The sequence below is a fragment of the Medicago sativa genome, chromosome 1 (genome assembly GCF_051527215.1).
Source record: "Medicago sativa cultivar Bolivia chromosome 1, Bolivia_mono, whole genome shotgun sequence".
Classification (NCBI taxonomy): domain Eukaryota; kingdom Viridiplantae; phylum Streptophyta; class Magnoliopsida; order Fabales; family Fabaceae; genus Medicago; species Medicago sativa.
Window position 1 is genome coordinate 42,598,815 of NC_140749.1, and position 27,384 is coordinate 42,626,198.

The window sequence follows — 27,384 nt, forward strand, 5'->3', positions numbered from 1 at the left end:
GGAAGATGAAAGGTCACAAGGTGTGACCTTTCGTCTTCCAGGATGATAACTCGATTTAAACATTATTTTAGTCAGGTTACTTGAATATATAACCAATGAACAAGTAACTTGACTAAAATATTGTTTAAATAGAGTTTTTATCCTGGAAGACCAAAGGTCACAAGATGTGACCATTCGTCTTCGAGGATGATAACTCGATTTGAACATTATTTTAGTCAGGTTACTTGAATATATAACCAATGAACAAGTAACGTGACTAAAATATTGTTTAAATAGAGTTTTTATCCTGGAAGAGGAAAGGTCACAAGGTGTGACCTTTCGTCTTCCAGGATGATAACTCGATTTAAACATTATTTTAGTCAGGTTACATGAATATCTAACCAATGAACAAGTAACGTGACTAAAATATTGTTTAAATAGAGTTTTTATTCTGGAAGACCAAAGGTCACAAGGTGTGACCTTTCGTCTTCTAGGATGATAACTCGATTCCAACATTATTTTTGTCAGGTAACTTGAATATATAACCAATGAACAAGTAACTTGACTAAAATATTGTTTTAATAGAGTTTTGATCCTGGAAGGCCAAAGGTCACAACGAGTGACCTTTCGTCTTCCAGGATGATAACTCGATTTGAACATTATTTTAGTCAGGTTACTTGAATATATAGCCAATGAACAAGTAACGTGACTAAAATATTGTTTAAATAGAGTTTTTATCCTGGAAGAGGAAAGGTCACAAGGTGTGACCTGGTCACAAGGTGTGACCTTTCGTCTTCCAGGATGATAACTCGATTTGAACATTATTTTAGTTAGGTTACTTGAATATATAACCAATGACCAAGCAACGTGACTAAAATATTGTTTAAATAGAGTTTTTATCCTGGAAGACGAAAGGTCACAAGGTGTGACCTTTCGTCTTCCAGGATGATAACTCGATTTAAACATTATTTTAGTCAGGTTACTTGAATATATAACCAATGAACAAGTAACTTGACTAAAATATTGTTTAAATAGAGTTTTTATCCTGGAAGACCAAAGGTCACAAGATGTGACCATTCGTCTTCGAGGATGATAACTCGATTTGAACATTATTTTAGTCAGGTTACTTGAATATATAACCAATGAACAAGTAACGTGACTAAAATATTGTTTAAATAGAGTTTTTATCCTGGAAGAGGAAAGGTCACAAGGTGTGACCTTTCGTCTTCCAGGATGATAACTCGATTTAAACATTATTTTAGTCAGGTTACATGAATATCTAACCAATGAACAAGTAACGTGACTAAAATATTGTTTAAATAGAGTTTTTATTCTGGAAGACCAAAGGTCACAAGGTGTGACCTTTCGTCTTCTAGGATGATAACTCGATTCCAACATTATTTTTGTCAGGTAACTTGAATATATAACCAATGAACAAGTAACTTGACTAAAATATTGTTTTAATAGAGTTTTGATCCTGGAAGGCCAAAGGTCACAACGAGTGACCTTTCGTCTTCCAGGATGATAACTCGATTTGAACATTATTTTAGTCAGGTTACTTGAATATATAGCCAATGAACAAGTAACGTGACTAAAATATTGTTTAAATAGAGTTTTTATCCTGGAAGAGGAAAGGTCACAAGGTGTGACCTGGTCACAAGGTGTGACCTTTCGTCTTCCAGGATGATAACTCGATTTGAACATTATTTTAGTTAGGTTACTTGAATATATAACCAATGACCAAGCAACGTGACTAAAATATTGTTTAAATAGAGTTTTTATCCTGGAAGACGAAAGGTCACAAGGTGTGACCTTTCGTCTTCCAGGATGATAACTCGATTTAAACATTATTTTAGTCAGGTTACTTGAATATATAACCAATGAACAAGTAACTTGACTAAAATATTGTTTAAATAGAGTTTTTATCCTGGAAGACCAAAGGTCACAAGATGTGACCATTCGTCTTCGAGGATGATAACTCGATTTGAACATTATTTTAGTCAGGTTACTTGAATATATAACCAATGAACAAGTAACGTGACTAAAATATTGTTTAAATAGAGTTTTTATCCTGGAAGAGGAAAGGTCACAAGGTGTGACCTTTCGTCTTCCAGGATGATAACTCGATTTAAACATTATTTTAGTCAGGTTACATGAATATCTAACCAATGAACAAGTAACGTGACTAAAATATTGTTTAAATAGAGTTTTTATTCTGGAAGACCAAAGGTCACAAGGTGTGACCTTTCGTCTTCTAGGATGATAACTCGATTCCAACATTATTTTTGTCAGGTAACTTGAATATATAACCAATGAACAAGTAACTTGACTAAAATATTGTTTTAATAGAGTTTTGATCCTGGAAGGCCAAAGGTCACAACGAGTGACCTTTCGTCTTCCAGGATGATAACTCGATTTGAACATTATTTTAGTCAGGTTACTTGAATATATAGCCAATGAACAAGTAACGTGACTAAAATATTGTTTAAATAGAGTTTTTATCCTGGAAGAGGAAAGGTCACAAGGTGTGACCTGGTCCCAAGGTGTGACCTTTCGTCTTCCAGGATGATAACTCGATTTAAACATTATTTTAGTCAGGTTACTTGAATTTATAACCAATGAACAAGTAACTTGACTAAAATATTGTAGAAATAGAGTTTTTATCCTGGAAGACCGAAGGTCACAAGGTGTGACCTTTCGTCTTCCAGGATGATACCTAGATTTGAACATTATTTTAGTCAGGTTACTTGAATATATAACCAACGAACAAGTAACGTGACTAAAATATTGTTTAAATAGAGTTTTTATCCTGGAAGAGGAAAGGTCACAAGGTGTGACCTTTCGTCTTCCAAGATGATAACTCGATTAAAACTTTATTTTAGTCAGGTTTCTTGAATATCTAACCAATGAACAAGTAACTTGACTAAAATATTGGTTAACTAGAGTTTTTATTCTGGAAGACCAAAGGTCACAAGGTGGGACCTTTCGTCTTCTAGGATGATAACTCGATTCCAACATTATTTTTTGTCAGGTTACTTGAATATATAACCAATGAACAAGTAACGTGACTAAAATATTGTTTAAATAGAGTTTTTATCCTGGAAGACGAAAGGTCACAAGGTTGACCTTTCATCTTCCAGGATGATAACTCGATTTAAACATTATTTTAGTCAGATTACTTGAATATATAACCAATGAACAAGTAACTTGACTAAAATATTGTTTAAATAGAGTTTTTATCCTGGAAGACGAAAGGTTACAAGGTGTGACATTTTGTCTTCCAGTGAAAGGTCACAAGGTGAAACCTTTCGTCTTTGACGATGATAACTCGTTTTAAACATTAGTTTAGTCAGGTTACATGAATATATAACCAATGAACAAGTAACTTGACTAAAATATTGTTTAAATAGTTTTTATCCTGGAAGACGAAAGGTTACAAGGTGTGACCTTTCGTCTTCCAGGAAGATAACTCGATTTAAACATTATTTTAGTCAGGTTACATGAATATCTAACCAATGAACAAGTAACGTGACTAAAATATTGTTTAAATTGAGTTTTTATTCTGGAAGACCAAAGGTCACAAGGTGTGACCTTTCGTCTTCTAGGATGATAACTCGATTCCAACATTATTTTTGTCAGGTAACTTGAATATATAACCAATGAACAAGTAACTTGACTAAAATATTGTTTTAATAGAGTTTTGATCCTGGAAGGCCAAAGGTCACAACGAGTGACCTTTCGTCTTCCAGGATGATAACTCGATTTGAACATTATTTTAGTCAGGTTACTTGAATATATAGCCAATGAACAAGTAACGTGACTAAAATATTGTTTAAATAGAGTTTTTATCCTGGAAGAGGAAAGGTCACAAGGTGTGACCTGGTCACAAGGTGTGACCTTTCGTCTTCCAGGATGATAACTCGATTTGAACATTATTTTAGTTAGGTTACTTGAATATATAACCAATGACCAAGCAACGTGACTAAAATATTGTTTAAATAGAGTTTTTATCCTGGAAGACGAAAGGTCACAAGGTGTGACCTTTCGTCTTCCAGGATGATAACTCGATTTAAACATTATTTTAGTCAGGTTACTTGAATATATAACCAATGAACAAGTAACTTGACTAAAATATTGTTTAAATAGAGTTTTTATCCTGGAAGACCAAAGGTCACAAGATGTGACCATTCGTCTTCGAGGATGATAACTCGATTTGAACATTATTTTAGTCAGGTTACTTGAATATATAACCAATGAACAAGTAACGTGACTAAAATATTGTTTAAATAGAGTTTTTATCCTGGAAGAGGAAAGGTCACAAGGTGTGACCTTTCGTCTTCCAGGATGATAACTCGATTTAAACATTATTTTAGTCAGGTTACATGAATATCTAACCAATGACCAAGTAACGTGACTAAAATATTGTTTAAATAGAGTTTTTATTCTGGAAGACCAAAGGTCACAAGGTGTGACCTTTCGTCTTCTAGGATGATAACTCGATTCCAACATTATTTTTGTCAGGTAACTTGAATATATAACCAATGAACAAGTAACTTGACTAAAATATTGTTTTAATAGAGTTTTGATCCTGGAAGGCCAAAGGTCACAACGAGTGACCTTTCGTCTTCCAGGATGATAACTCGATTTGAACATTATTTTAGTCAGGTTACTTGAATATATAGCCAATGAACAAGTAACGTGACTAAAATATTGTTTAAATAGAGTTTTTATCCTGGAAGAGGAAAGGTCACAAGGTGTGACCTGGTCCCAAGGTGTGACCTTTCGTCTTCCAGGATGATAACTCGATTTGAACATTATTTTAGTCAGGTTACTTGAATTTATAACCAATGAACAAGTAACTTGACTAAAATATTGTAGAAATAGAGTTTTTATCCTGGAAGACCGAAGGTCACAAGGTGTGACCTTTCGTCTTCCAGGATGATACCTAGATTTGAACATTATTTTAGTCAGGTTACTTGAATATATAACCAACGAACAAGTAACGTGACTAAAATATTGTTTAAATAGAGTTTTTATCCTGGAAGATGAATGGTCACAAGGTGTGACCTTTCGTCTTCCAGGATGATAACTCGATTTAAACATTATTTTAGTCAGGTTACTTGAATATATAACCAATTAACATGTAACTAATCTAAAATATTGTTTAAATAGTGTTTTTCTCCTGGAAGAGGAAAGGTCACAAGGTGTGACCTTTCGTCTTCCAAGATGATAACTCGATTAAAACTTTATTTTAGTCAGGTTTCTTGAATATCTAACCAATGAACAAGTAACTTGACTAAAATATTGGTTAACTAGAGTTTTTATTCTGGAAGACCAAAGGTCACAAGGTGGGACCTTTCGTCTTCTAGGATGATAACTCGATTCCAACATTATTTTTTGTCAGGTTACTTGAATATATAACCAATGAACAAGTAACGTGACTAAAATATTGTTTAAATAGAGTTTTTATCCTGGAAGACGAAAGGTCACAAGGTTGACCTTTCATCTTCCAGGATGATAACTCGATTTAAACATTATTTTAGTCAGATTACTTGAATATATAACCAATGAACAAGTAACTTGACTAAAATATTGTTTAAATAGAGTTTTTATCCTGGAAGACGAAAGGTTACAAGGTGTGACATTTTGTCTTCCAGTGAAAGGTCACAAGGTGAAACCTTTCGTCTTTGACGATGATAACTCGTTTTAAACATTAGTTTAGTCAGGTTACATGAATATATAACCAATGAACAAGTAACTTGACTAAAATATTGTTTAAATAGTTTTTATCCTGGAAGACGAAAGGTTACAAGGTGTGACCTTTCGTCTTCCAGGAAGATAACTCGATTTAAACATTATTTTAGTCAGGTTACATGAATATCTAACCAATGAACAAGTAACGTGACTAAAATATTGTTTAAATTGAGTTTTTATTCTGGAAGACCAAAGGTCACAAGGTGTGACCTTTCGTCTTCTAGGATGATAACTCGATTCCAACATTATTTTTGTCAGGTAACTTGAATATATAACCAATGAACAAGTAACTTGACTAAAATATTGTTTAAATAGAGTTTTGATCCTGGAAGGCCAAAGGTCACAACGAGTGACCTTTCGTCTTCCAGGATGATAACTCGATTTGAACATTATTTTAGTCAGGTTACTTGAATATATAGCCAATGAACAAGTAACGTGACTAAAATATTGTTTAAATAGAGTTTTTATCCTGGAAGAGGAAAGGTCACAAGGTGTGACCTGGTCACAAGGTGTGACCTTTCGTCTTCCAGGATGATAACTCGATTTAAACATTATTTTGGTCAGGTTACTTGAATATATAACCAATGAACAAGTAACTTGACTAAAATATTGTAGAAATAGAGTTTTTATCCTGGAAGACCGAAGGTCCCAAGGTGTGACCTTTCGTCTTCCAGGATGATACCTAGATTTGAACATTATTTTAGTCAGGTTACTTGAATATATAACCAATGAACAAGTAACGTGACTAAAATATTGTTTAAATAGAGTTTTTATCCTGGAAGATGAATGGTCACAAGGTGTGACCTTTCGTCTTCCAGGATGATAACTCGATTTAAACATTATTTTAGTCAGGTTACTTGAATATATAACCAATTAACATGTAACTAATCTAAAATATTGTTTAAATAGTGTTTTTCTCCCGGAAGAGGAAAGGTCACAAGGTGTGACCTTTCGTCTTCCAGGATGATAACTCGATTAAAACTTTATTTTAGTCAGGTTTCTTGAATATCTAACCAATGAACAAGTAACTTGACTAAAATATTGGTTAAATAGAGTTTTTATTCTGGAAGACCAAAGGTCACAAGGTGGGACCTTTCGTCTTCTAGAATGATAACTCGATTCCAACATTATTTTTTGTCAGGTTACTTGAATATATAACCAATGAACAAGTAACGTGACTAAAATATTGTTTAAATAGAGTTTTTATCCTGGAAGACGAAAGGTCACAAGGTTGACCTTTCATCTTCCAGGATGATAACTCGATTTAAACATTATTTTAGTCAGATTACTTGAATATATAACCAATGAACAAGTAACTTGACTAAAATATTGTTTAAATAGAGTTTTTATCCTGGAAGACGAAAGGTTACAAGGTGTGACATTTTGTCTTCCAGTGAAAGGTCACAAGGTGAAACCTTTCGTCTTTGACGATGATAACTCGTTTTAAACATTAGTTTAGTCAGGTTACATGAATATATAACCAATGAACAAGTAACTTGACTAAAATATTGTTTAAATAGTTTTTATCCTGGAAGACGAAAGGTTACAAGGTGTGACCTTTCGTCTTCCAGGAAGATAACTCGATTTAAACATTATTTTAGTCAGGTTACATGAATATCTAACCAATGAACAAGTAACGTGACTAAAATATTGTTTAAATTGAGTTTTTATTCTGGAAGACCAAAGGTCACAAGGTGTGACCTTTCGTCTTCTAGGATGATAACTCGATTCCAACATTATTTTTGTCAGGTAACTTGAATATATAACCAATGAACAAGTAACTTGACTAAAATATTGTTTAAATAGAGTTTTGATCCTGGAAGGCCAAAGGTCACAACGAGTGACCTTTCGTCTTCCAGGATGATAACTCGATTTGAACATTATTTTAGTCAGGTTACTTGAATATATAGCCAATGAACAAGTAACGTGACTAAAATATTGTTTAAATAGAGTTTTTATCCTGGAAGAGGAAAGGTCACAAGGTGTGACCTGGTCACAAGGTGTGACCTTTCGTCTTCCAGGATGATAACTCGATTTAAACATTATTTTGGTCAGGTTACTTGAATATATAACCAATGAACAAGTAACTTGACTAAAATATTGTAGAAATAGAGTTTTTATCCTGGAAGACCGAAGGTCCCAAGGTGTGACCTTTCGTCTTCCAGGATGATACCTAGATTTGAACATTATTTTAGTCAGGTTACTTGAATATATAACCAATGAACAAGTAACGTGACTAAAATATTGTTTAAATAGAGTTTTTATCCTGGAAGATGAATGGTCACAAGGTGTGACCTTTCGTCTTCCAGGATGATAACTCGATTTAAACATTATTTTAGTCAGGTTACTTGAATATATAACCAATTAACATGTAACTAATCTAAAATATTGTTTAAATAGTGTTTTTCTCCCGGAAGAGGAAAGGTCACAAGGTGTGACCTTTCGTCTTCCAGGATGATAACTCGATTAAAACTTTATTTTAGTCAGGTTTCTTGAATATCTAACCAATGAACAAGTAACTTGACTAAAATATTGGTTAAATAGAGTTTTTATTCTGGAAGACCAAAGGTCACAAGGTGGGACCTTTCGTCTTCTAGAATGATAACTCGATTCCAACATTATTTTTTGTCAGGTTACTTGAATATATAACCAATGAACAAGTAACGTGACTAAAATATTGTTTAAATAGTGTTTTTATCCTGGAAGACGAAAGGTCACGAGGTTGACCTTTCATCTTCCAGGATGATAACTCGATTTAAACATTATTTTAGTCAGATTACTTGAATATATAACCAATGAACAAGTAACTTGACTAAAATATTGTTTAAATAGAGTTTTTATCCTGGAAGACGAAAGGTTACAAGGTGTGACATTTTGTCTTCCAGTGAAAGGTCACAAGGTGAAACCTTTCGTCTTCGACGATGATAACTCGTTTTAAACCTTATTTTAGTCAGGTTACATGAATATATAACCAATGAACAAGTAACTTGACTAAAATATTGTAGAAATAGAGTTTTTATCCTGGAAGACCGAAGGTCACAAGGTGTGACCTTTCGTCTTCTAGGATGATGCCTAGATTTGAACATTATTTTAGTCAGGTTACTTGAATATATAACCAATGAACAAGTAACGTGACTAAAATATTGTTTAAATAGAGTTTTTATCCTGGAAGAGGAACGGTCACAAGGTGTGACCTTTCGTCTTCCAGGATGAAAACTCGATTTAAACATTATTTTAGTCAGGTTACTTGAATATATAACCAATTAACATGTAACTAATCTAAAATATTGTTTAAATAGTGTTTTTCTCCTGGAAGACGAAAGGTCACAAGGTGTGACCTTTCGTCTTCCAGGATGATAACTCGATTTGAACATTATTTCAGTTAGGTTACTTGAATATATAACCAATGAACAAGTAACTTGAGTAAGATATTGTTTAAATAGAGTTTTTATCCTAGAAGACGAAAGGTCACAAGGTGTGACCTTTCGTCTTCCAGGTTGATAACTCGATTTAAACATTATTTTAGTCAGGTTACTTGAATATATAACCAATTAACATGTAACTAATCTAAAATATTGTTTAAATAGTGTTTTTCTCCTGGAAGACGAAAGGTCACAAGGTGTGACCTTTCGTCTTCCAGGATGATAACTCGATTTGAACATTATTTCAGTGAGGTTACTTGAATATATAACCAATGAACAAGTAACTTGACTAAGATATTGTTTAAATAGAGTTTTTATCCTAGAAGACGAAAGGTCACAAGGTGTGACCTTTCGTCTTCCAGGTTGATAACTCGATTTGAACATTATTTTAGTCAGGTTACTTGAATATATAACCAATGAACAAGTAACTTGACTAAAATATTGTTTAAATAGAGTTTTTATCCTGGAAGACGAAAGGTTACAAGGTGTGACCTTTCGTCTTCCAGGAAGATAAGTCGATTTAAACATTATTTTAGTCAGGTTACATGAATATCTAACCAATGAACAAGTAACGTGACTAAAATATTGTTTAAATAGAGTTTTTATTCTGGAAGACCAAAGGTCACAAGGTGTGACCTTTCGTCTTCTAGGATGATAACTCGATTCCAACATTATTTTTGTCAGGTAACTTGAATATATAACCAATGAACAAGTAACTTGACAAAAATATTGTTTAAATAGAGTTTTGATCCTGGAAGGCCAAAGGTCACAACGAGCGACCTTTCGTCTTCCAGGATGATAACTCGATTTGAACATTATTTTAGTCAGGTTACTTGAATATATAGCCAATGAACAAGTAACGTGACTAAAATATTGTTTAAATAGAGTTTTTATCCTGGAAGAGGAAAGGTCACAAGGTGTGACCTGATCACAAGGTGTGACCTTTCGTCTTCCAGGATGATAACTCGATTTAAACATTATTTTAGTCAAGTTACTTGAATATATAACCAATGAACAAGTAACTTGACTAAAATATTGTAGAAATAGAGTTTTTATCCTGGAAGACCGAAGGTCACAAGGTGTGACCTTTCGTCTTCTAGGATGATACCTAGATTTGAACATTATTTTAGTCAGGTTACTTGAATATATAACCAATGAACAAGTAACGTGACTAAAATATTGTTTAAATAGTGTTTTTATCCTGGAAGACGAAAGGTCACGAGGTTGACCTTTCATCTTCCAGGATGATAACTCGATTTAAACATTATTTTAGTCAGATTACTTGAATATATAACCAATGAACAAGTAACTTGACTAAAATATTGTTTAAATAGAGTTTTTATCCTGGAAGACGAAAGGTTACAAGGTGTGACATTTTGTCTTCCAGTGAAAGGTCACAAGGTGAAACCTTTCGTCTTCGACGATGATAACTCGTTTTAAACATTATTTTAGTCAGGTTACATGAATATATAACCAATGAACAAGTAACTTGACTAAAATATTGTAGAAATAGAGTTTTTATCCTGGAAGACCGAAGGTCACAAGGTGTGACCTTTCGTCTTCTAGGATGATACCTAGATTTGAACATTATTTTAGTCAGGTTACTTGAATATATAACCAATGAACAAGTAACGTGACTAAAATATTGTTTAAATAGAGTTTTTATCCTGGAAGAGGAACGGTCACAAGGTGTGACCTTTCGTCTTCCAGGATGAAAACTCGATTTAAACATTATTTTAGTCAGGTTACTTGAATATATAACCAATTAACATGTAACTAATCTAAAATATTGTTTAAATAGTGTTTTTCTCCTGGAAGACGAAAGGTCACAAGGTGTGACCTTTCGTCTTCCAGGATGATAACTCGATTTGAACATTATTTCAGTTAGGTTACTTGAATATATAACCAATGAACAAGTAACTTGACTAAGATATTGTTTAAATAGAGTTTTTATCCTAGAAGACGAAAGGTCACAAGGTGTGACCTTTCGTCTTCCAGGTTGATAACTCGATTTAAACATTATTTTAGTCAGGTTACTTGAATATATAACCAATTAACATGTAACTAATCTAAAATATTGTTTAAATAGTGTTTTTCTCCTGGAAGACGAAAGGTCACAAGGTGTGACCTTTCGTCTTCCAGGATGATAACTCGATTTGAACATTATTTCAGTGAGGTTACTTGAATATATAACCAATGAACAAGTAACTTGACTAAGATATTGTTTAAATAGAGTTTTTATCCTAGAAGACGAAAGGTCACAAGGTGTGACCTTTCGTCTTCCAGGTTGATAACTCGATTTGAACATTATTTTAGTCAGGTTACTTGAATATATAACCAATGAACAAGTAACTTGACTAAAATATTGTTTAAATAGAGTTTTTATCCTGGAAGACGAAAGGTTACAAGGTGTGACCTTTCGTCTTCCAGGAAGATAAGTCGATTTAAACATTATTTTAGTCAGGTTACATGAATATCTAACCAATGAACAAGTAACGTGACTAAAATTTTGTTTAAATAGAGTTTTTATTCTGGAAGACCAAAGGTCACAAGGTGTGACCTTTCGTCTTCTAGGATGATAACTCGATTCCAACATTATTTTTGTCAGGTAACTTGAATATATAACCAATGAACAAGTAACTTGACAAAAATATTGTTTAAATAGAGTTTTGATCCTGGAAGGCCAAAGGTCACAACGAGCGACCTTTCGTCTTCCAGGATGATAACTCGATTTGAACATTATTTTAGTCAGGTTACTTGAATATATAGCCAATGAACAAGTAACGTGACTAAAATATTGTTTAAATAGAGTTTTTATCCTGGAAGAGGAAAGGTCACAAGGTGTGACCTGATCACAAGGTGTGACCTTTCGTCTTCCAGGATGATAACTCGATTTAAACATTATTTTAGTCAAGTTACTTGAATATATAACCAATGAACAAGTAACTTGACTAAAATATTGTAGAAATAGAGTTTTTATCCTGGAAGACCGAAGGTCACAAGGTGTGACCTTTCGTCTTCTAGGATGATACCTAGATTTGAACATTATTTTAGTCAGGTTACTTGAATATATAACCAATGAACAAGTAACGTGACTAAAATATTGTTTAAATAGAGTTTTTATCCTGGAAGATGAATGGTCACAAGGTGTGACCTTTCGTCTTCCAGGATGAAAACTCGATTTAAACATTATTTTAGTCAGGTTACTTGAATATATAACCAATTAACATGTAACTAATCTAAAATATTGTTTAAATAGTGTTTTTCTCCTGGAAGACGAAAGGTCACAAGGTGTTACCTTTCGTCTTCCAGGATGATAGCTCGATTTGAACATTATTTCAGTTAGGTTAGTTGAATATATAACCAATGAACAAGTAACTTGACTAAGATATTGTTTAAATAGAGTTTTTATCCTAGAAGATGAAAGGTCACAAGGTGTGACCTTTCGTCTTCCAGGTTGATAACTCGATTTGAACATCATTTTAGTCAGGTTACTTGAATATATAACCAATGAACAAGTAACGTGACTAAAATATTGTTTTAATAGAGTTTTTATCCTATAAGACGAAAGGTCACAAGGTGTGACCTTTCGTCTTCCAGGATGATAACTCGATTTAAACATTATTTTAGTCAGGTTACTTGAATATATAACCAATGAACAAGTAACTTGACTAAAATATTGTTTAAATAGAGTTTTTATCCTGGAAGACGAAAGGTTGCAAGGTGAGACATTTCGTCTTCCAGTTAAAGGTCACAAGGTGTGACCTTTCGTCTTCCAAGATGATAACTCAATTTAAACATTATTTTAGTCAGGTTACTTGAATATATAACCAATGAACAAGTAACTTGACTAAAATATTGTTTAAATAGAGTTTTTATCCTGCAAGACGAAAGGTCGCAAGGTGAGACCTTTCGTCTTCTAGTGAAAGGTCACAAGGTGTTACCTTTCGTCTTCCAGGATGATAACTCGATTTAAACATTATTTTAGTCAGGTTACTTGAATATATAACCAATGAACAAGTAACTTGACAAAAATATTGTAGAAATAAAGTATTTATCCTGGAAGACCAAAGGTCACAAGGTGTGACCTTTCGTCTTCCAGGATGATAACTCGATTTGAATATTATTTCAGTTAGGTTACTTGAATATATAACCAATGAACAAGTAACTTGACTAAGATATTGTTTAAATAGAGTTTTTATCCTAGAAGACGAAAGGTCACAAGGTGTGACCTTTCGTCTTCCAGGTTGATAACTCGATTTGAACATTATTTTAGTCAGGTTACTTGAATATATAACCAATGAACAAGTAACTTGACTAAAATATTGTTTAAATAGAGTTTTTATCCTGGAAGACGAAAGGTTACAAGGTGTGACCTTTCGTCTTCCAGGAAGATAACTCGATTTAAACATTATTTTAGTCAGGTTACATGAATATCTAACCAATGAACAAGTAACGTGACTAAAATATTGTTTAAATAGAGTTTTTATTCTGGAAGACCAAAGGTCACAAGGTGTGACCTTTCGTCTTCTAGGATGATAACTCGATTCCAACATTATTTTTGTCAGGTAACTTGAATATATAACCAATGAACAAGTAACTTGACAAAAATATTGTTTAAATAGAGTTTTGATCCTGGAAGGCCAAAGGTCACAACGAGCGACCTTTCGTCTTCCAGGATGATAACTCGATTTGAACATTATTTTAGTCAGGTTACTTGAATATATAGCCAATGAACAAGTAACGTGACTAAAATATTGTTTAAATAGAGTTTTTATCCTGGAAGAGGAAAGGTCACAAGGTGTGACCTGATCACAAGGTGTGACCTTTCGTCTTCCAGGATGATAACTCGATTTAAACATTATTTTAGTCAAGTTACTTGAATATATAACCAATGAACAAGTAACTTGACTAAAATATTGTAGAAATAGAGTTTTTATCCTGGAAGACCGAAGGTCACAAGGTGTGACCTTTCGTCTTCTAGGATGATACCTAGATTTGAACATTATTTTAGTCAGGTTACTTGAATATATAACCAATGAACAAGTAACGTGACTAAAATATTGTTTAAATAGAGTTTTTATCCTGGAAGATGAATGGTCACAAGGTGTGACCTTTCGTCTTCCAGGATGAAAACTCGATTTAAACATTATTTTAGTCAGGTTACTTGAATATATAACCAATTAACATGTAACTAATCTAAAATATTGTTTAAATAGTGTTTTTCTCCTGGAAGACGAAAGGTCACAAGGTGTTACCTTTCGTCTTCCAGGATGATAGCTCGATTTGAACATTATTTCAGTTAGGTTAGTTGAATATATAACCAATGAACAAGTAACTTGACTAAGATATTGTTTAAATAGAGTTTTTATCCTAGAAGATGAAAGGTCACAAGGTGTGACCTTTCGTCTTCCAGGTTGATAACTCGATTTGAACATCATTTTAGTCAGGTTACTTGAATATATAACCAATGAACAAGTAACGTGACTAAAATATTGTTTTAATAGAGTTTTTATCCTATAAGACGAAAGGTCACAAGGTGTGACCTTTCGTCTTCCAGGATGATAACTCGATTTAAACATTATTTTAGTCAGGTTACTTGAATATATAACCAATGAACAAGTAACTTGACTAAAATATTGTTTAAATAGAGTTTTTATCCTGGAAGACGAAAGGTTGCAAGGTGAGACATTTCGTCTTCCAGTTAAAGGTCACAAGGTGTGACCTTTCGTCTTCCAAGATGATAACTCAATTTAAACATTATTTTAGTCAGGTTACTTGAATATATAACCAATGAACAAGTAACTTGACTAAAATATTGTTTAAATAGAGTTTTTATCCTGCAAGACGAAAGGTCGCAAGGTGAGACCTTTCGTCTTCTAGTGAAAGGTCACAAGGTGTTACCTTTCGTCTTCCAGGATGATAACTCGATTTAAACATTATTTCAGTCAGGTTACTTGAATATATAACCAATGAACAAGTAACTTGACAAAAATATTGTAGAAATAAAGTATTTATCCTGGTAGACCAAAGGTCACAAGGTGTGACCTTTCGTCTTCCAGGATGATAACTCGATTTGAATATTATTTCAGTTAGGTTACTTGAATATATAACCAATGAACAAGTAACTTGACTAAGATATTGTTTAAATAGAGTTTTTATCCTAGAAGACGAAAGGTCACAAGGTGTGACCTTTCGTCTTCCAGGTTGATAACTCGATTTGAACATTATTTTAGTCAGGTTACTTGAATATATAACCAATGAACAAGTAACTTGACTAAAATATTGTTTAAATAGAGTTTTTATCCTGGAAGACGAAAGGTTACAAGGTGTGACCTTTCGTCTTCCAGGAAGATAACTCGATTTAAACATTATTTTAGTCAGGTTACATGAATATCTAACCAATGAACAAGTAACGTGACTAAAATATTGTTTAAATAGAGTTTTTATTCTGGAAGACCAAAGGTCACAAGGTGTGACCTTTCGTCTTCTAGGATGATAACTCGATTCCAACATTATTTTTGTCAGGTAACTTGAATATATAACCAATGAACAAGTAACTTGACAAAAATATTGTTTAAATAGAGTTTTGATCCTGGAAGGCCAAAGGTCACAACGAGCGACCTTTCGTCTTCCAGGATGATAACTCGATTTGAACATTATTTTAGTCAGGTTACTTGAATATATAGCCAATGAACAAGTAACGTGACTAAAATATTGTTTAAATAGAGTTTTTATCCTGGAAGAGGAAAGGTCACAAGGTGTGACCTGATCACAAGGTGTGACCTTTCGTCTTCCAGGATGATAACTCGATTTAAACATTATTTTAGTCAAGTTACTTGAATATATAACCAATGAACAAGTAACTTGACTAAAATATTGTAGAAATAGAGTTTTTATCCTGGAAGACCGAAGGTCACAAGGTGTGACCTTTCGTCTTCTAGGATGATACCTAGATTTGAACATTATTTTAGTCAGGTTACTTGAATATATAACCAATGAACAAGTAACGTGACTAAAATATTGTTTAAATAGAGTTTTTATCCTGGAAGATGAATGGTCACAAGGTGTGACCTTTCGTCTTCCAGGATGAAAACTCGATTTAAACATTATTTTAGTCAGGTTACTTGAATATATAACCAATTAACATGTAACTAATCTAAAATATTGTTTAAATAGTGTTTTTCTCCTAGAAGACGAAAGGTCACAAGGTGTGACCTTTCGTCTTCCAGGATGATAGCTCGATTTGAACATTATTTTAGTTAGGTTACTTGAATATATAACCAATGAACAAGTAACTTGACTAAGATATTGTTTAAATAGAGTTTTTATCCTAGAAGATGAAAGGTCACAAGGTGTGACCTTTCGTCTTCCAGGTTGATAACTCGATTTGAACATTATTTTAGTCAGGTTACTTGAATATATAACCAATGAACAAGTAACGTGACTAAAATATTGTTTTAATAGAGTTTTTATCCTATAAGACGAAAGGTCACAAGGTGTGACCTTTCGTCTTCCAGGATGATAACTCGATTTAAACATTATTTTAGTCAGGTTACTTGAATATATAACCAATGAACAAGTAACTTGACTAAAATATTGTTTAAATAGAGTTTTTATCCTGGAAGACGAAAGGTCGCAAGGTGAGACATTTCGTCTTCCAGTTAAAGGTCACAAGGTGTGACCTTTCGTCTTCCAAGATGATAACTCAATTTAAACATTATTTTAGTCAGGTTACTTGAATATATAACCAATGAACAAGTAACTTGACTAAAATATTGTTTAAATAGAGTTTTTATCCTGCAAGACGAAAGGTCGCAAGGTGAGACCTTTCGTCTTCTAGTGAAAGGTCACAAGGTGTTACCTTTCGTCTTCCAGGATGATAACTCGATTTAAACATTATTTTAGTCAGGTTACTTGAATATATAACCAATGAACAAGTAACTTGACAAAAATATTGTAGAAATAAAGTTTTTATCCTGGAAGACCAAAGGTCACAAGGTGTGACCTTTCGTCTTCCAGGATGATAACTCGATTTGAACATTATTTTAGTCAGGTTACTTGAATATATAACCAATGAACAAGATCCGTGACTAAAATATTGTTTAAATAGAGTTTTTATCCTAGAAGACGAAAGGTCATAAGGTGTGACCTTTCGTCTTCCAGGATGATAACTCGATTTAAACATTATTTTAGTCAGCTTACTTGAATATATAACCAATGAACAAGCAACTTGACTATAATAATGTTTAAATAGAGTTTTGATCCTGGAAGACCAAAGGTCACAAGGTGTGACCTTCCGTCTTCCAGGATGATAACTCGATTTGAACATTATTTTAGTCAGGTTACTTGAATATATAACCAATGAACAAGTAACGTGACTAAAATATTGTTTAAATAGAGTTTTTATCCTGGAAGATGAAAGGTCACAAGGTGTGACCTTTCGTCTTCTAGGATGATAACTCGATTTATACATTATTTTAGTCAGGTTACTTGAATATATAACCAATGAACAAGTAACTTGACTAAAATATTGTTTAAATAGAGTTTTTATCCTGGAAGACCAAAGGTCACAAGGTGTGACCTTTCGTCTTCCAGGATGATAACTCGATTTGAACTTTATTTTAGTCAGGTTACTTGAATATATAACCAATGAACAAGTAACGTGACTAAAATATTGTTTAAATAGAGTTTTTATCCTGGAAGACGAATGATCACAAGGTGAGACATTTCGTCTTCCAGTGAAAGGTCACAAGGTGTGACCTTTCGTCTTCCAAGATGATAACTCGATTTAAACATTATTTTAGTTAGGTTATTTGAATATATAACCAATGAACAAGTAACTTGACTAAAATATTGTTTAAATATAGTTTTTATCCTGGAAGACGAAAGGTCGCAAGGTGAGACCTTTCGTCTTCTAGTGAAAGGTCACAACGTGTGACCTTTCGTCTTCCAGGATGATAACTCGATTTAAACAAATGTATGAAATTCCTAAAGCAATGCTTATAGGTAGTAATAATGTACAACACACATTCAGAATTGAAGTCTTTGAAGTCTTACCCGTAGACACTTCCTCGACAGTTGAAGAGAGAATTTCATTGAATGGCTTGAACTCAAAAACGTTCATAGGGATAACAGGCGAGTGTACTTTGGTAAAAGTTGAATTGTGCATCATACTAAGCTTATGTTTGTGTGAAGTTACCTTATAAGGACCTTCATTAAAACCTACAATTGCATTTTCAAGCTGATATGTACCCCCTTCTTCAACCATGGACCTGAACCTTGCCACCAAATCTTTTCTAGCTGTGGTGTGAATACGTCCATCCTATTGATGACAACAACTTTAGTAAACAGATGGTTAAATTACATAACTAAAAAACAACGATGACATTAGTTTAATTTTAAAGCTAAGAGTGCAAACATGTAAAAACCTTTTCATCGACCAGTAACATGTTCATGAAAATGATGCTAGTGGGGACCTGCTTCTCTCGAATCAACCAAATGTGAGCAACTCGCACACACATTTTGAGGTTCTTTCTTCCTCCATAAACAACTGAGATTGGAGTGTATTTGGCAGACATCATTGGCCGATTTTTTCCTTTCCAAGAAAGAGAATGCTTGCTTAGATTAAGAAGGTCTGGCTAATAGGTTATGATGTATTTATAGAAAAAGGTGCAATACGTGTGAGTAGGATATGATGGTTGAGCAATAAAGAGTATTACTTATCACGTTAAGCACAAAATAGTGAAACAAAATTAGGAAATGACCAACATTTTATGATAAGGATTAATATGAATCAGCCTGAAATTAATATTGACATACTGTGTTTACTAAGGATTGGCATCTTGATAAGCATGAAAGATTGAAATACTCGCTATTTTTAGGAAATAGCATAATTTGTTATGCACATTGTGTTGACTTCTCTGCATAAAAAATAGGCGATTTTGTTTACTAAAGATTGACATACTAATAAGCATGGAAAAATAGGACATTCTGTTAACTAAAGATTGACACATTGATAAGGATGAAACACATGACACAAATTAATATGAAAGAGTTTTTGCGTAAAATAAAAGAGATAATAGGGCCAATTTGTTTTGGAAGTAAAGATAAATATGAAATAGTTGTTTCGGAAAACAGAAGAGATAAATATGAAATAGTTGTTTCGGAAAAATAGGGCTATAGATAAATATGAAATAGTTGTTTCGGAAAACAGAAGAGATAAATATGAAATAGTTGTTTCAGAAAAATAGGGCTATAGATAAATATGAAATAGTTGTTTCGGAAAATAGAAGATATAAATATGAAATATGATCAATGGCGCCTAAATGTGCAAGATCCAATGGCCTAGAAAAATGGAGGGAAAAATGGGGTGAAAATATTAGGGTTAGGGTTAGCTTTAGTTGTTTCGGAAAAATAGGGCTATAGATAAATGTGAAATAGTTGTTTCGGAAAACCGAAGAGATAAATATGAAATAGTTGTTTCGGAAAAATAGGGCTATAGATAAATATGAAATAGTTGTAGCGCCAATTTGTTTAAAAAGTAGAGATAAATATGAAATAGTTGTTTCGGAAAATAGAAGAGATAAATATGAAATAGTTGTTTCGGAAAAGAGAAGAGATAAATATGAAATAGTTGTTTCGGAAAACAGAAGAGATAAATATGAAATAGTTGTTTCGGAAAATAGAAGAGATAAATATGAAATATGATCAATGGCTAAAATTGAATGGCGCCTAAATGTGCAAGATCCAATGGCTTAGAAAAGTGAAGGGAAAATGGGGGGAAAATATTAGGGTTAGGGTTAGCTTTAGTTGTTTCGGAAAAATAGGGCTATAGATAAATATGAAATAGTTGTTTCGGAAAACAGAAGAGATAAATATGAAATAGTTGTTTCAGAAATATAGGGCTATAGATAAATATGAAATAGTTGTAGGGCCAATTTGTTTCAGAAGTAGAGATAAATATGAAATAGTTGTTTCGGAAAATAGAAGAGATAAACATGAAATAGTTGTTTCGGAAAATAGAAGAGATAAATATGAAATATGATCAATGGCTAAAATTGAATGGCGCCTAAATTTGCAAGATCCAATGGCTTAGAAAAGTGGAGGGAAATATGGGGGGAAAATATTAGGGTTAGGGTTAGCTTTAGGGGTTAAGCTTTAGTAAGCAAGATTGGATCACATATCATGGCTTTGGTTATGATCATCTGAATGACAAATACAAGTTGCTAGCAGTTCTGGCTAATGAATTTGGTGGAAAATTTACACAAATTCATACTTTTGGTGAAAATTCTTGGACAACTATTCCGAATTTCCCTTTTCATGTCAGTAGATTTTCATGCTCAAGGAGTTTTATGAGTGGCACTCTAAATTGGGTAATAGTTAAAAAAGGGGTCAGTCCTAACCGAAACATGATTCTTTCTTTCGATCTTGCAAAGGAGACTTATAAGGAAGTGTTGCTGCCTAAATCCGATGGTGCCAATGTCTGCAACAACACGCTGGGTGTTTTGAGTAGCTGTCTTTGTGTATGTTTTGTCTCCAATAAAACTCATAGGGATTTTTGGTTAATGAAAAATTTTGGAGTTGCTGTGTCCTGGACTAGATTGACGATGATCCCTCTTAACAAGATATCGCACTACGATCCGTTCCCACCTTCTTTTATTCAACCCTTCATCATGTTTGAAAATAGTATCGTTCTGCTGAGAACATATACCAGATTTTTCCTGTATAACTTAAATAATGGTAGATTGGGTTGCCTTCCAGGTAGTTTTTTGTATTTTTATCATATTTATCACGAGAGTCTTGTATCACCAAACTTTTGAATACACATTAGTGGTACTTTTTGTTGCCTATCTCCCCATATCAATGAGTCTACTGTCTGCGTTGTCATTTTGTTTACATTTTACTATTATTGGTATGGATTTTTCTATTGCTCTCAAACATATGGATTGTCATTTAGTTTTGTATGCATATTGCTGTTAATTATACCTCTCGTTAGTAAATATAATCAGACAGTTATTATGTTATTAAGTGGTAGCTATGAAGCACAAACACTCCTCGGATAGCTGTTTCTTGGTGTCAGACACGTGTCGTGTTTGACACCGACATATATAATTACACTAATTATGTGATTTTCTCAAATTATTTGGAGTGTCGGCGTGTCAGTGTTAGTGTCTGTGGCCGTACTTCACAGACAATAATACTTTAAAAGAAAATAAATTAACTAAATGTAATCACAATCCGACACTTATCAGACACCTGACACATCTATTCGATCAGAGGTGTCAGCTCATTTTTATTAGTTATGTTTGTTTATATTGGGAAAGACTTTGTTATCTAAAGTTATTTGAGCGGTTATTGGGAGGGAGATGCCAAGTTCTTGAAATCTTGGAAGAAGCATGTCCTTGTTTCTTTCTTTCATTGTAATCTATTTTTTAAGAATTGTACCGTTGCGTTTAAGAAACTCTATGATTGAGAACTATTCTCTAGAGAAGTTATCATTAAAATTCAAGTATTATTCCTATGCAATCAGTGTTGTCAAATAGCAGCGCTATATTGTAGCGGAGTTTGAACAAATGGATATTGTTCCAGGATATGCTTCTTATACAAAGTCTTATCAAATAGTGGCTACCACAATCCACGATTGACAACATTGTATACAATTCTATTTGGTAGCAGTTTCTATCAACTGTTGCATATTTGACCATTGCAGACTGATTTTGCGGAATGGTTTTGCATTTTGTGATTGCAGACTGATTCCTATTGTTATTAACCGTGTAGCCTTTTGGAATTGTTGTTTTTTCCTTTTCTGTTGTAAGTGCTTTGCATCCATCGTTTAGGAAATGATTTATAGAAATAAACACTTGCTTGTATGAGTGATAGGCAATTGATTGATGGATAGAGTTTGGACAGAACTTTGGAAAGACATTTAGATTATGTTCTTGTGTGTCTTTGAAAATGGAAAAGGTGGGCAAGTCATTACATTCATAACAAGTTATCGTTTAAAATGTGTTAATTCAATAAAGCTAGCAATTTTAGGGGAATTGTTTATAACAGAGCAAATGGAAATGTTTAACCTTGTTAATTCAATCACATCTCATTATTTTTGTTTTCGTTTTCATATAGTTTGGTATGAACTATAAAATCAGTATTGTGAGAGAAATAAATTAAATATGAGGTAAACTTTGGATCATTGACAAAAACATCCTAATTATAATTCAAGTAGAATCAAAAAATAATCTACTTCAGCCGTTAGTAGTCATGCATTTTATCTCAAAGACTAATTTTATCACCAGTAAACATCCAGACTCCACCAAATAAAAGAGATGACACCAAAAAAATATTTGTGTAACTAGAAAAAAAAAAGAATTCATAAATAAAAAAGAAAGAGCAATAGAAATAATTTCCAGTGAATAAAAGTTTCAAATGAAAAAGCCATTCTGTAAACAAATTTAGGATTTGAATTAAAGGTAAAATGAAAATTTAGAGGGCAATTGAAGGAAACACATGAGTTTAAGAACTCTACACTTGAAACAATGAAATCACTAAGAAGAGAATGAATGGAGAAGTGAGGAAAAAAAATGTTGAAAAGAAAGGATTGTTGAAGTTTATATAGAACAAACCACTACTATAAAGTAACCGTGTTGATGATAACTTACCAATTACCAAAAACTTCTAAATAGTATTTAGTATTTAGTATGTAACAAATTCTAAATAGTTTGTTAATTATCAAAAAGGACATGAATTTACGTTTTATTAGATTTGGAACAGGGTAGATTCGTAACTTTGCTGGTATATTATATTAATTAATAGTTATTATTATTAAGATAAGTTATTATTATTTTGCTAAAAAAAAAGTTATTATTATTAGTAGACTTACTTAAATATCTTCTTACCCAAATCCAATATCCTATCACCCACACTTTGGTAAATATTAGAAAACTCTTACTAGTTCTTGAAAACTCTAATACCACCATATTGATCTACCAAAGAGAGGTGATTTATGGTCAATTTTGACCTGAAATCGCCACTCTGAATTGTTTTTCTTTCTTTTTTAGTTAAATAAGTGATTTTCACATATTTTTCAGTTTTCTTTCGTTTGTTTTTTATGATTTCATCGTCAAGCACGACATAGTTTATTTTGATTTCCCATCTTTGTGTGGTGTCTTTTTGAATTCTCATCTTAGTGCGGTGTTTATTTGATTCAGGTTGAAAGATTAGTTTTGATTAAACGTAGATTCAACCAATGACTTTTGTGTCGTTAATGTTGCAGATATTGAAACATGAGTATTTCGGTGGCTTGAATATAGTCATGTTTGTAGGCATATGTACTTGCTGTTATATGCATTAACATGAATGTTGTGAGTTTGTTCACATATTCATCCTTTTTGTTTTTATCGACTTTGAATTTGTATCGCATCGATGTACTCAATGAATTTGAACGAATGAACATCGTTTATAAAAAAAAAAAACATTTATACCCCCATATGAGTTTTTTTTTCCATCCATATTCATCTGTTTAAAATTATTTATGCTTTATCTAAGAGATAAAATGTTAAATTAGTATTACTTCAATGATGTTGCATTATCTAAATATGTTATTTGAATCCCCTAAAAAAATGTTATTTTAATATTAGTTAACTCTGATGAGTTAGAGTCGAGTTTGTGAATCGATTTTACTTACTGAACGAGTTTTTTTTTTAAAACAAAGGAAGTTGCAGAAAGATGCAACCCCTAGATATATAAAAGATAAGATGAAAATACAAAAAGGGAAATAAAGGGGGACATAAACCTAATCCTCAAATGAGTTAACAAAGTCTAAAATTAGGAATACCAAGTCTATTCCTATCAAAATGTCCATAAATTTGTACAGGCAGATTTTGAAACCAAGTGTAAGAAGGAATGGAGAGTCCAATGTTAGCAAGCTGATCTGCACAATGGTTTCCTTCTCTATAAATGTGAGAAACATTGAAGTTGAAATGATGCGAGATGCATACAGTTATCCCATCTGTTCTTGAGGTGCCAAGGCACAATCTTAGAAGACTTGAATGCCAAGAAAACTAACATAGAGTTAGTTTCCAAGCCATAAATTGTACCAGTGTTTATGATTAGCTATTTCAATTGCTACCATAGCTGCTATAAGTTCTGAGTATAAGGATGAAGTAACTCAAGGGTTAATTGAGAAAGCTCCTAGAAAGTTAGCATTAGCATGTCTAAATAGACCTCCACAAGCTGCTACACCAGGGTTGCCAATAGATGCTCCATCAGTGTTACATTTGACACAATCAAGAATTGGAGGAGACCATAGAACCTCTTTACTAATTCTTGGCTTTGAGGGATAAATTGTAACATCAAAAGATTTAAGGATGGAGAAGTCTGTGATTGATGAGTTAGCAGAGAGATTTGAAATATTGCCAGATATTGAGGCACCTGATAGAACCAAATTAAATGCTAATCTGACAATGAAGGTTTTATCATTAAACCTCCTTTGATTCCTGCAATACCATATGGTGTTGAAGCAGTGTAATATGGCAGATAAAATTACCAATCTACATTGGGGGGGACCAACTTCTATCCACTATCATTATAATGTCCAAAAAGCTTGTTGGTGTACTTGGAAATTCAGAATGTGAAACAAACAATTCCAAATGGCGGTAGAAAAAGTACATTCAAAAAACAAATGAGATAGAGTTTCTTGGCTTTTACCACAAAGTGAACAAACTGAAGAAAGTAAACATCCCCTCTTTGCAAGAATATCATCAGTAGGAAGCTTGTTGAGAAGAATTCTCCAAACCAGGAGAGACTTGGAAGGAGGAATAGCAGCATTCCAAATAACTTTAGCCCAGCTTAGATTTTGAGATTGAGGAGAGACTTGGAAGGATCCTGCTTCTAATGAATTGAGCCCATTGTAAGTCTGCTTGCATGATGTCCCAACATATTTTCAGATTTCCTGCTTCATTAATATCTGAAAGGTTCCTAATTCTCAAACCTCCTTCTTTAAAAGGTTTACAAACATTGTTCCAAGCCACAATCACAATTTTTCTTTGGTTTATGTTTCCACTCCATATGAAATTTCGAATCCATTTTTCCAGTTCTTTAATGAGATTAACTGGCAAGAATAGATGGTGATACAGTGAATAAGCATACATTGAATTACACTCTTAACTAAGAGCACTCTATCAAAAATTCTTATAATCAGATGAGACATATATAGTATCTTATTATTACCCTTTCATAAACTTGTCAACCTGTGGATGATGTAAATCAATGAGAAGCTTTGATCCTGACCATGCATTTGATAGATTTGGGTTCCCATTGTCTACAGGTTAGAAATAAAGAATAAAAATATAATTGAAGTATATGTATTAACTTTGGCATTTTGGATCCTACCTTGTACATGGCATGAGTTAGAATAATGACAATTGGACCTTTCTGTTTTCTACCACTTATATATTTGAGCAACTTGGTAGCAAAATCTTCCCATAAAGTGACATCAACTATATTTCCACTATGACAATTAAAAAAATAGTATTATCAAGATACATTTTTTTTAGGGAATAAATAAATAAATAAATTATGTTTGTCTTATAAAGATACATAGAATTCAAAGTAATAAATAAATTAATGAATATGTCTTATAAACAAATTATGTTTGTTAAGTACACCTCTCATCAGTCATTTTGTGAAACACCTATTGTGCATTTCATCCAAAATATATATTTCTATTCAATGTCAGAAAAATATTCAATTCAATTCAATTCAATCCAATTTTATATGAAAAACCCAATTAGGAAATGAATATAATATATGATTTAGATAATAAAAAAAAAGAAAAATAAATGACTAATTGGATGAAACAAATAAGTTTACGAACCCTACACTTGAAACGATAAAAATCTTAAAAAGAAGGAATGGAGAAGTAAGGATAGATTGATGAAGGAGAGAAAAGCTTATGGAATTGTTCTATTGATAGTAAAATGAGATATTACAAATGAGAAAGTTAACCCACTTATGGGGAGGTTACACCTATATATACTAATAAGACTAGTACTCCTTGTAACTAAACTATGTATCTCTAATAGTCCCCCTCAAGTTGGAAGGTGTTCAAAAAACACATCCAACTTGAAATGAGAAAATACAAGGAAAGATGCCGGAAATACATCGGCTAAGAAAAATATCAAACAAGTGCTCATCCAACAAGAAGCAACCACAACTCAAGGTTGAACCAATTGAAGGAAGGAGCATCAAAGCAACGCTTAACCACCATCTGGTAGAAGCCAATATCAACAAAGCCAATTAAGGCACAACGCTTAACCATCAAGAGTGTTCAATCACTCAAGATAGAAGCACAATACAAGAAAGAAGTGCAAGGAAGGGCCATAGTCTACAATGGAAGGAGGTCATATACAAGACCAAGGTTCCAAAGATAAAAAGTGATGTCCTCCAATGCCGAGCCGAGACAAGAAAAAACCAAATGCAAGGAAGAGCCATAGTCAACAATGGAAGGAGATCATATGTTGAACAAACTTCACACCAAAAGTACCATGAAGCAACAAGACCAAGCTTCCAAAGATAAAAGTGATGCCCTCCTATGCCAAGCCGAGACAAGAAAATGCAGCAGTAATGCTGTCCAAAAAGAATGCAGACATGCAGCCCAGAGACGTCAAAATGAATCCCAAGAAAATGCATAAAAAGTCTGCCCAAAATTCAACAATGATCCAGGAACAGGAACAAAATGAAAGGTATCAATGAAAGAACGCCAATCACCCAAAACTGAGTTGTTACCATAAGCCATCCAAAATACCAATCATAAGTGTAACACCCTATTTCTAATAAGCGGTAAAACGCGCGAATATACAAACATATTCTAGAAATAGATGATACGTCTTCGAATAAACCACAATACATACATGCATAAAGATCATGTCACATCACATAGCAGCGGAACATATATATATATATATATATATATATATATATATATATATATATATATATATATATATATATATAATACATAAACAACTCCCAAATCTCAATATAATAAAATATATCCTCCATATCTCAAATACAACAATATCTCAACTCCAAAGTACATAGTCAATAAAGCAACGTGCAAGAACTATCCTAGATCAGAGCCCTAATCTAGACACTTGCAAATAAAGAGGAACTCCACTCCTCGGCATCATCAAGCAAAACAGACTAAGCATCCTGCACTCCATCTACCCGT